The sequence below is a fragment of the Nasonia vitripennis genome (genome assembly GCF_009193385.2).
Source record: "Nasonia vitripennis strain AsymCx chromosome 5 unlocalized genomic scaffold, Nvit_psr_1.1 chr5_random0004, whole genome shotgun sequence".
NCBI lineage: Eukaryota > Metazoa > Arthropoda > Insecta > Hymenoptera > Pteromalidae > Nasonia > Nasonia vitripennis.
The window spans coordinates 1513954-1525988 of record NW_022279655.1 but is presented as its reverse complement, the minus strand read 5'-3'; positions in this window follow the sequence as shown (position 1 = coordinate 1525988).

The window sequence follows — 12035 nt, the reverse complement described above, 5'->3', positions numbered from 1 at the left end:
CCGTTTCGCGGTTCTTACGGCCTTGGCTTTTTGAGCTTTCGGCCGATGCTCTTCGAGGCTCGCGCGGTGTTGATCGCGCTTGTCTGCGCGCAACTGATTCTGCAATCATTGTGCGACTTTTATCGATGCTGTGCGCATGATACGCGCCGTCGGGGACGGCAGGCCGCGATGAAGTTTATTTTTAAATTTTCCTCGGAAAGGTGATAAGGATCCCAAGGCCTGCGGGCATTTCGCATCGCGAGTGTTGCGCAATATTTGTATAAAACTGCGCCGCGGCTACTATACTTTGATGGAAACGCACGTAAACGAGCAAGGGATTTGCATAAAGCCGCCGGCGTTTTCTTGAAAGACGTTCTTATCAGAATTTCGATGTTGGCGTGTAATTGTGCGCCGGAAAACTTATTTATGCCCGTTTTATTTAACGATATTCAATTGTGGATAAGTTTACGAATTAGTTGAATAACGGCGAGGAATTCCCGCAAATCGGCACACGATCAAACCGTTAACTCTTCGCAACTTATGAAATTTAGCAAATTCTCAAAGTCTGATGCACAATAAGAATTATTCAAAAACGTAGCAATGAAAATTCCCTTTATGCAGCTGTTATCTTGAAAGTGAATATCATTTTTTACAGAATAGCCGCGAGGCAAGGAAAACTTCTTTGAGGAAAACGAGCCTGAAGTGTGTGGAAAAATATGCCGTTGAATAATTTTCACTCTTTAAGTGTTATGAGAAAACAGCGAGAGCATATCAAATTACAATTTTCTAGCCTTGAAAATAAATCACGCAATTGCTTTTAAAATAATTAAGTTCAACTATAATCACGGTATCGAATCGCGCGAAAGGGTATTATTACAAAATTAATTAATTAGTTAATTTTCACACAGTCACCTCCAATAGTGCATAAACTAAAAAAAATATTCAGCTAACACACGAGCAAAAAAGCGAAAAATCCCTTCCCGGGAGGATAGAAAAGATGCAGAATAAATTGTGTGTGTGTGTGTGTGTGTGTGTGTTTAAAACAATACGAAACCACTCTTCAACACACAAAAAGTGTCTGCTTCATTTATGACTCCAGACCTCGTCTCGGGCATTCTTATCATTGATCGCCCCTTGTTGCACGCGTGCTTTTTGACAAGTGCGTGAATATAGGGTATAAAAACTTTATAAAACACCGAAAATTTTCAAAATCCGATTTTTGATTCGCGTCTCAAGGGCGAAAAGGTTTCCTGTAAAAAATGACATTTCTCGCACAAGTGCACCGATAAATTACGTTCAAATACACTTGTACAGCTTATTCGTTACGCCCAATGTCGCAGAACAGCGCATGTATGATCACTTTCAAACGAGTTTTAAATTTTGAAAGTAAATTCACGCGGCGCGTTTTTGGTTGCGTGATCGCGTATAGCGAAATCCCTCATCTCCCGGATTGGTGCTATCAGAATGAAAATATTAATAATCGAGCCCTGCATGCAAAGTACGCCGCGGCGGTAATCCTGATCCCCACAGACCCCGTGTGCGCACATGTGTACGTACGCGTACGCCATGCCCCCGGCTCACCTGCAGGCTGTGTATACAGGTACGCACGCAAGCCGAGTGTGCGTATATGTATGTACATATACCTGCGCTCGAGCAATTAATATTCTCTCAAGGACCACTCGCGACCTGGCCGGCGCGCTGCCGAAAAGCGGCCTCGTATAATTGAATTACATTTTTCAAAGGGCCGACGCGTCGCTTCTGCTGCCCGTGCAATCTTTAATGGCGAGCGCCGCTAGCTGCCCGAATAAAAAGCACTGCGAACTATACTTTGTCCTGCCCCATAAATCGCTGTACGGCGGAAAACAATTTACAGCGTTATGTGTGTACTGCACGCGCTCGCGGCCGTTGCCGCTGCTGATGCTGCCGGTTGGACGATCGAGATCGCCGCGGATTAATGGAATTTGTTTTTACGCTAGCGCTCCCCTGCGTATACGGACCGGAGAGTGAGAGTGGAGAGCTGCGATATGGTGTACCGAGGTCAAACCTAACGGATTTTAGCGATCAGGGTGGGGCTGGGATGCGTATAGTTCGCCAATTGCGGCGAATTTAATGAGAAGCTTACTGTCAATGGCCACTGGCCTCGTTGATATGTCGACTGTGGCTCCTACTATCTGCTCCTACTGGATGCTCGATACGCTATTCGTGCAAAGCTTCTGTCATATTAGATATTACTGCAGCACGACAGCTGCGAATATTACGATGTATTTAAGGTCCTTCTTATTGCTATTCTGGTTTAATGAATGAAGAGGGTCAGCTTTGCCAATACACGCGTTATCGTAGAAAGTGCGATAAATAAATGCATCTGTTACTGCTTTTAAAGCGACAGCTATTTTCAATCACTCATCGCTGTACTGAAAATAGCCGAAGCATCGTTTCATAAATGGCTAAAACGCCGCATATCCGTTGCGCCGATACAATGCGGCAACGTTTTCCATCTGTATTTTTAACGCGAAAAGTGCCACATCTATTTTTTGCTGCACATAAGACTGCTAACTTATTCATCTCGCGCTGATGACGCGATCGAGTTTAAGTATAGCTCATCAATCGTTGCAATGAACGGCGCGCAGAGTGCGAGCGTCGCAAGCGGCACCTACTATAGCAGATCGATTGCCACTTCTGCGAAAGGGATAAAGAAGAGAGTCCCGTGGAACGGCTTCCGCGAGCCACCAAACACTTTCAGGCGAACAGGGTTTCCCGCACTAACCTGATTAGCATCCGCGCGTGTTCTCTATTTCTATAATAGGGAACGGACATGATTTTTAAAACCTTTTTTAAAATAAAGTTAAGGATAAATCTTACACAAAAGTACAAGAGTCACGATTTTTACTGCAATATTTGTTAAGTAATATTGTTTTGAAAATTCGATTTCCTAATGATACGTTTGAACGATTGAGAGCTCACGTGATCAATATGGCGGCGCGAAGGATGAAAATATATATGGATGTATAAACGCATGTAAATTTGAATACATAAAATAACCTTATTGTTTTCTCCAAAATCATAATAGAGATGAGAGATAATGCTTCAAAATCAAAATAGATTCATGATGACTGAATTTATGTACTCAAATGCCCGTACGTTAGGTTAGGCCTTTATCATTTGAGCCGCCATATTGGAGAACTGCCGTTTTGAAAACTACTCAAACATAAGAATTTTTAATTAATCACATTAGGGCCTAGAGGTATTAAATCAGCAAATGTTCTTATGCTACTTTCTACTGTATATATATAGCAAAACCACGTTTGTTCCCTATTGAATATACATCCATAGCATATCCAAGATCCGCCAACGCATCGTTCGAGTCGAGCTCGATTTCTTATACATCAGAGCAGGCGAGCTTGACCCGCGAGCTGATCAGCTGCACATCTATAATATGTGTTTTGCGTACAGACACCGGCCAGCGAAAAAACTGCTTCATTCCAGTCGGCCCCGCTCGCGCAATCTCCCGCGAGAAGCGGATAATCCTCCGGGGCGCGCGCGTATCTCTAGCTACTTAAAATTAAGTACGGCCCGGGTAGCTGGCCTCGGCCGCGATTAAAAAAGGCCACACGGCGCTGCGTGCCCCAATCGGGAGAGTCGATCTCGGGCCTTATTATCGCGAGCGGGATCCGCGCGTGGCCCCGCCGTGATCGCGCGAATTTTTTGGGACAACGTTATTAGGGGGGCCGCAGCTCCGCACGCGAGCGTGTTCATTAAAGCCTCGCTCGCTACGGGAACATACAATATACAATATACACTCCGGGCTCCGGAGTCCGGGTACAGACATCTACACACGCCTGCGGCATGCTAACGAAGAGAGGAGAGCCGATGAGAGAGGGAGAGCTGCACTTGCCGCTGCAGCCGCGGGCGAGAACTGCAAGTTTACCTAATCCATACTTAGCCGTCATCGGGGCGAGCTCTGCTGCGGGCTGTGCGCTCGACGCCCGCGTAACGGCAGGTCGCAGCTCTCGCTGCGTCGGAGCTCCAATCGCGAATGTCGCGATTCATCGGCACTGCGCGGCGAGGAAGGGCCCGATATGCGCGACGATGAGCCGCTCCGCTCCGCGCCGAGGAATCCCCGGAGATGCGGGATCCCACCTAGGAAACTCGATCGAAAACGGAGATGTCCAATCAGGAGAAAAGGCGTTGATGCATAATGCACGTCACGACCCGTACGAGAGAGCGGGTGGGGGTGGAGGGGGGGGGAGAGAAGAAGCCTCGGAAAAAGCAGTCGGTACAAAAGCGAGAATAAGTACCGACGTCACTCTAATTTCCTGCTAATAAAGCTAATTGCCGGAGAGCAAGAAAGAGTACGATTTCAAAGCGAGAAATTATCGCTCGGAACGTGCTAAAAAGTACGGCGCCTTTGTGCGCTAGCTCGGCTCACTGTGAAAGCTCGACTTATACACCGAGCGCTTCTTATTAGAACGAGAGTAGCGCTAAACATGATAAACGTGTTAATTAATAATTCTCCTTGGGCGCGGTCTGCTTGCTCTGCTCTTCGCGAGGCTTTCGGTTCGAATTCAATCATCGAATTCCCGCTAATTCAATAGTAATGGCGCACGATAAAAAGAATGTCGAGTGGTTTCGACCGCCTGTATACTGCACGCATACACGCGCGATTGAAAAACAGATGCAAAACGGACGGGAGGGAAATAATCTGAAAAAGCAGAACAATCGCGGCGTAAACTGCCGAACTCGCGTCGCTCAATCAGTGCGCAGTGCTTTTTTGTCCTGATGTTACCACGGGCGAGCGTGTTCGGTTCTCTCTCGTCTCGTTTCTTCTCCACCGACCATAAATTTATCATGTCCGATTCGACCGCATTCGCTCGGTTGCTGGGCTTCGACTCGTCGTCATCAAATAATTATTTTTTGCCGCTGGAGTGACCTCGTGGTTTTTTTTGCGCGCGCGCCATTCGAATGCAATGCGAATCGTCGAGAACTCGCGGGCGTTAATTGTTGAAATCACGCAACAATGACTCGGCTCGCATCGCGGATATCCCAAATCTGGAATATCCGATTGATTTGCGCGCGTTAAAACTTGACAGAGTATACCAGTACTCGGTTATTTTATTTACGCTCGATTTGAGCCAGTCGCGCGCGTCGGTTTCAGTATTGTCAGTTGATTATTCAGCATTCTGGCTGCTCTCCCGCAAAAATAAGCGTTTTAATGGAAATAACGCATGTAGCGTACATCGGCTTGTTTTTTTGTTCAAAATTGCACATATCGGTGCGCGACTGCATTCATCAGCTGTATCGCGGATGGCTGAAGAAAAGACTGTTGAAATTCGACAAAATGAAATGAATATAATAAATAGAATCGAGAAGAGCACCGGTCGCGAGGCACCTAACTGCATGAATTGAAACGCCAAACGCCCAAGACTAGCTGGGACACACAAAAACCTATATAAGCGCGGATATTACCATTCGTCACTCGAATGCGCATTTGTACGCATATCGCTGCCTCTCCTCCACGCGGGCGCGCATGTGGAACGCGGGGATCATGAATATTATATAAACGTATTTTTCCAATTCATTATGAGCTACCCGCGCGCTGGCGCTATGTACACTCTGACTTTGTCGGAATTAAAATAAAAGCACACCGCTTCCAAGTATTGTATAAATACCGTATACAAACATTTATACATGCATAATGGTGATTATAAAATCCCCTATGGACTCGTGTACTCGCATTTCGCGAGCAGCGCGCGGCGCACGCGCGAGTAGATTAATAATTCATCGGATAATTTATTCTATCTTCTTTTCTCTCCGCCGCGTATGTACATTCCGTTTATACAGGTTGCTACGAAGTAAAATAAAAAAATAATAATAATAAAAACGTTGTCTCTCCCAACATCTGATTTCAGTCGGTTTTCCGCAATATGAAATTCAATTTCAAGAGGCGCGCTTTTACGTCCACCGCCTGCACGCGTGCAGTAAATTCAAATTTCAGATAAGAATTTCGAAAATTTGAATTCTGTTGACTCATGCAGAGCGGCGGAGGATCATATTATACGCGGGTGCAGCATGCAGGGCGAGCTTCGGGGCTTTATCGCCGCGAGCCTCATTCGATCGACTCGCCTAATATACGAATGCAAACATCTTATTAAATCAAGCGCAACCTATAAACGTACGTTACTTTGGCCCTGAGGCATCGACCCTCTCGCGTGCACACAGCCGCAGCGAGCATGTAAGCAGCCGATAAACGTAGGAATGGAGAAATATGCCACATCGTTTGTTTAATGCGCCTCGGAATCGAGCCTTTAAATCGAGCTCGCGCGCGAATGCCCGAAACGTCTCGGGATAATTCAGCGCCCGAACGCGAGTCGAGTCAATTACCGAAATTGACTGTCCCTCGCTTCCCGCCGATATCTTTTTTGCCTTATTCATACGCCGCATGTGCGGCTCGCCCAGAGCGAGAGATAGAGAGGGAGAGAGAGAGAGAGAGAGAGAGAGAGAGAGAGAGAGAGAGAGAGAGACCGGAGAAAAGTGCATTACGTAAGGCGCATCTCTTGCCCGCGGTGACCTACAAAAAACTTAAAAAGATTCCCGCGAGTTTGCCGAGCCGAGTCCCCTTCCGGCGCCGGCCGATCCAAACGAATGCAGATATATCCTCCGCTCGCATGCGCCACTGGCCAACTTTTCATTAGAAAACTTCTTGGCTGCGCGATGCAGGGGACACCGGCCTGATACCCTTTGAGATAGAGAGAGGGAAAGAGGAAAAGTCCTCGTTTCATTACGCCGCGGAGGGCCGGATCCGCGCGAATTCGCATCCCGTGCACTGGCCAGCAGCGGCTACCAACTATACGGCTTCTTATTTTGCGAGCGCTCATAATCGACTTTGCCCTTTGCGCGTCGTCGCTCCTATCTATGCCGTGCTTTGAAAAACTGCACGCGGCCTGTCGGCGAAAATCGAAGCAACTTTCCTGTCTGGCCTCATTCCAGCTGCGCAAGCGTCTTTCCAACAATACAGGTATACATTGTACGTAACGCGTGCTCCGGCGGAGAGGAGAAAACTCGCATGCGATTTCGAAGATCGCGCACTCGACCGTTTATCGCGAGCCGCGCGCGCTTATTAGACTGTCAGCAGCGCATCGGCGATTTTTATTCGACGAACGAATTCTATTAGCGCAATAGTGATCAAGACGCGCCGGCAAATCAATTGTATACGCGCGGGGCTACAATTGCATTTACAATTTTATCGATGCGAATTATCTCGTTTAATCTCCGGCCGATGCGCCCGCAACCGGCAATTTCACTCGTATACTACAATAATTCAATGATTGCAGACGAGCAGCTCGCGCGACTCGCGATGGAATGTACTCCGTATGAGCTCACCCGTGCTGGCGGGGGCCTGACGGACTGATCGGACCAAATAATAATTACAGTCGGTTATATTCACAACAAAAACCCGGCGATTGAACGGCCATTTCCGAGCTTTACTGCGAACAACGCAATGACACCGCCGAGATGCTCGCTCTCGAGCTCTGCGACGAGCCTCGCACATATACGCGCGGCCAGCGCGGCTATACCTCTATCTAGCGATGTATATAACTATGTAGCATAATAAAAAGGAAAAAGTCGCGCGCGATGCGCTGGCATAACTATTTAATCTCCGGGGGGAAGAAACAATGAAGAGTAAGGCCAAGCCACGCTAGGATGAAAAAGTTCAAGGAAGGCCAGTTAACCTCAAGGGCACGCGCGCGACAACCGCGAGAGCCTGCAGAAGCGCTCGCACAGAGGTCTTATAGGTATACGAGAGGCTGCTGCATTATAGGTGTAGCTATATACTGTGCGCGGAGAGGTCTATACCCATATAGCTGTACGGCTGCAGCGGAGAAAACCGCGAGACAAGGATGAAGCCGAAGGATGTACACAGCGAAGAGCGTCGGAGACCGAGAAAACGAGGCAGCGATCTTGTCTTCCCATATAACCCGGCCCGTATACTGCGCAATGCGCACCCCCCCCCCCCTTCCCCATCTCTCTTTCATTTTCTCCTGGTCTTCTTTTTGCTCTTATATTTTCAGAGGCCGCAGCGCCGCATTGAAACAGCGCCGAGAGGGGGCAGAGCTTTTTATATTTAAAATTACTGTTTGCCGTTTTGTCGAAACGAATTTAGCCTTTTTGCTTCCTTTTGCCGCCGACGCTGCCGCGGTGCCGAGCGTTATATTGATTTTCATGAAATTTCGCGCTGGTATTTTCAAGCAGTTTCGCTCCGGGAGAAGGTATACCTGTAGCTATGTATACTCCTGCACGGCAACTCCCTCTCTCGAATATTTAGTTTCTGTTTATCTTGCCCGCTTTCCCGTGTACCTGTATCGTCCGTATTTTACTTCTCCGCGCCGCTTGTAATTAATTCCCATCATTTTAATGCATGTTTTATATTATGCCGTGTTCCTGCCGCCGCTGCCGTTGTCACAAATGCATAGTTGATGATATTCGCGCTCGCTTCGCTCTTTCCGTCGCAAACAATGGTATTTAACAGCAAAGTCTGAAATGATGAAAACTGAAATTAACATCCGACTGATGTGGTTTTCTTATATGCAAAACTTAAAAATAAGTAGTATACTCAAACTCTTCGTAAGTTAAGAAAAGCAAGCAGATTATCTATATTTTCCGATAGAATAGATAGCGTTCGAGTACATTTACATTGTAATACACACGCTCACGTACGCAGAGAGCTCAGTGGTATATCTTTAGCATACCTCGACTTGATTTACGGCCTTTCGGAACTACGCACACGCGGAATTCGAGAATTTTGATAGAAAAGAAATTATTGTCGGAGAGCGATCGCAGATTCCGATGAAATTTGCGCGTGTTCGCGAAATTTGTTTTGCTCTATACGCTTGGCTATTATCTCGTTCAGATCTCGCAGTCTTTCTCAGTACACATATATAGGTATATTCAAATGAGTGCACGGGAGAGAAACACGTCGCACAAGTGCGAGAAAAGAAATAGTCGATACCCGAGCTGGTCTTGCAAGTTCCGCACCTCGAGCATTTCGAGCGAGGGTTGATAGGAGAAGAAAAAACTGGTCGAGAGTGTCCGACTACGTCTTTCCGCGTAATTAGCCGCGATTGTCTTTAAAGTTTTAAGACTTAATGCCAGCGCGATAAAACGTTTATAGCAGCTTATTCAGTCGTTGAGAAAGTAACAAGATCTAATTTAAACATAGTTTGGATTAAATGATAGCCGTTAAAAGTTTGCAGAATCGTTGAGTGCCCTGCGGATGTCCGTGAGTCAATGGTTGCTTTTATAAGCGTTTGGCAACGCTTCTTGATTTCCATTGTACAGAGCGCGCGATTAATCATTCACATGTTCATGCGCACTGAAAATTAAACTTGCATCATTCATCGGATTGCTTATCTCCTTGACTTTTCATCATAAAGTACTGCTAAATCGTTCATTCAGTTGAAGTTAATAAAAGAAAAAAAAACGCTAAAGATCGTAACTATTATAGCTCACGCAGAACACAAGACAGACAACGTCGCAGCTGCAGCATCTCTCCCACAACAAAGAGCATTTCTCCTCGTGATCGATTGTATTCATTACATTACATGACATTACACATAGGTCGATTTTCGTCTAAATTGTACTCAACTACAGCAGCCAGGCAAGCTTGGGAAATCCGAAAAGAGCGCTCAAGAAGAAGGGGGAAGAAAAACTATATGTATATTCATAGCCTCTCTCTCTCTCTCTCTCTCTCTCTCTCTCTCTCTCTCTCTCTCTCTCTGTCTCTCTCTGGATCACACGTGCATACATGCTATGAGGCTCGACTCTTGGCGCATTATTGAGACGTTGAGCTTCGAAATTGAAAAAAGGATTATCGAGTTATGGAGAGAGAGAGAGAGAGAGAGAGAGAGAGAGAGAGAGAGAGAAGTGCGCTTGCAAGCGCATACACGTGGGGGCAATTTGAGCAAAAAATGAAGAAGAGAGATAACGGGAAGCGTGCGCGAGAGAGCGAGTGATTTATCGGTATAGAGCACCTCCGGCCCAGTATATACCATATTATTTCACTCTCAGCTCCTCCTTGCTCTCGTGAGATATGTTTACCGAAGGCTGCCGCCGCCGTCGAAGAATATATCCGATGTGCGCATACCTGCTTATATATCGTGTATTCATGTTACGCGCGCACTCCTCCTCGGCCCGATGCTCTCATTCTTCCGAGCTCTATGAGCCGCGCAGAAACGAGCTGCGCCAGCGCGGCAAGGGGTTAGTAGGCGAGCAGGGACAAGTGCGTATAATCGCGCGCTGGGGAGCTTGTACACGCAAGTTCGACTGAAAAATTCACTCCCGCCTAGCGATCCTCTCCTATTCATCTAGCTACGCAGCTATATACGCGACACACGCCATGCCTCGGGATTACTATCGATGTGTTTTTTACAAGGAATTTGTCGGGAGTGCGCGTTCGCACAGATTTGTATAGCAGCTCGTGTAGCTTAATTTGAGCTTTCTTCGCGACTCTTCATTCAATTTGCTCTGAAGCATTGCCGGCGAGTGCTTTTATCGCGGGTTCGAGCTATAAAAGGGAATGCACACTATCGCTGTATCTTGGGCAAATAGGGAAACAGGGAGAAGCAATGAGCACACGAGTCATATTTGTAAAGGAATTCCTCAGAAACGTATTTTCGAGAGCCTCGCGAGCGCGCGGGTAATTGCATTTAATTGAATACGAGTTGTACACAGAGTCGACAGCGGATACGAAGCTCGATGATTCCCGCAATTGCGTAAAAATAAGTCATTTTATGATAAGCGAGCAGCGGAGCCATTCGTCCCGGCGAATTAACTGATCCATCGATCAGGTCTCCGCTGGCTGCGGCCATTTATTGAATCAGCCGATTTGGATGCTCGCCCCATTGTAATTACCATCTCACAGGTGGTTCCCCAATCCCCAATGCTGGCCGCTGGCCGGCTCCATTACAAAATCGACATGATTTAGAAGTCAAAAGTTGATGAGCCGTAATTTGGCGAGCGCGGAGTGTGCAATTATAGCAGTAATGGTAGTGCTGAAATTTATGTCCCTCGGTAAAAATGACGAGCGCGCGCAATAAACAATCAAGACCGGCACGGCGAGACGCTAAGAAACTATTCATAATCCTTCATTATCGTTATACGGGCCTCGCGTACATCGTACACCTGTCGACTCGTCGTCTTCCTCTCTTTCTCTCTACCGCAGCGCGAGTACAGTCACCCGAAACCTGCAACGGCCGAGGGGATACAAGTCTTCTGTGCACACATGCAAGCATACACATAACTCGCGGCGCGCGCGCGAGACTTTCCTGCGAGCGCGCTTTTCTCGGAATCCTCGCGCGCTTTACTCCACCGCGGCGGCTCTCCTCTCTTATCTGAACTCGAGCTCTCCGCAGGCGTGGGGAGATGTAAAACGCTCTCCGTCTGCTTAATTCCTTGCGGCTGATGCAGAGCTGCGCGCGCGCGCGCTTTCGTTCACACACTCGCTTATCGCACCGCGGTTTTATTGCGAGGCCCTCTTTCCTCTCCGACTCGCTCTTTCTTTGACTTTCGGAATTTACAGAGTGACATCACCGCGCCGCGCCGAGAGAGAGAGAGAGAGAGAGAGAGAGAGAGAGAGAGAGAGAGAGAGAGCCTGCTATTATGCGGCGAGCGCCCGCTCTCCTGATTTGACCGTTTTCTCGTGTTGGCCCTCGGCTCTCCTCGCTTTTTTTTTAATGACTAACCCCGTAACTGCTACTTTCCGGCTAAATAACAAGTATAAACGGACTGCCGTTTATTCTGCTGCTGCTGCTAAAATGGAGGGTCAGCCTTCTGCTTCTATGTATGATGCGTGTTTCCGGATTGGCGTACCGGCTATAAATCGATCGCGAAGTAGCTGCAGAACGAGTGAGGCGTGCAATTTTCGGACTCTTTATTGAGAGGGAGCGAAAGAACAAGGCCCCCGGATATTTATAAAGGCCATAACGAGCGCGCTCTTCCTTATAAGTATTAGACTTCGTCGGAATTTGTCTAGTGTTTTCGTCTTTGGCCTGGCTAGAGAAGTC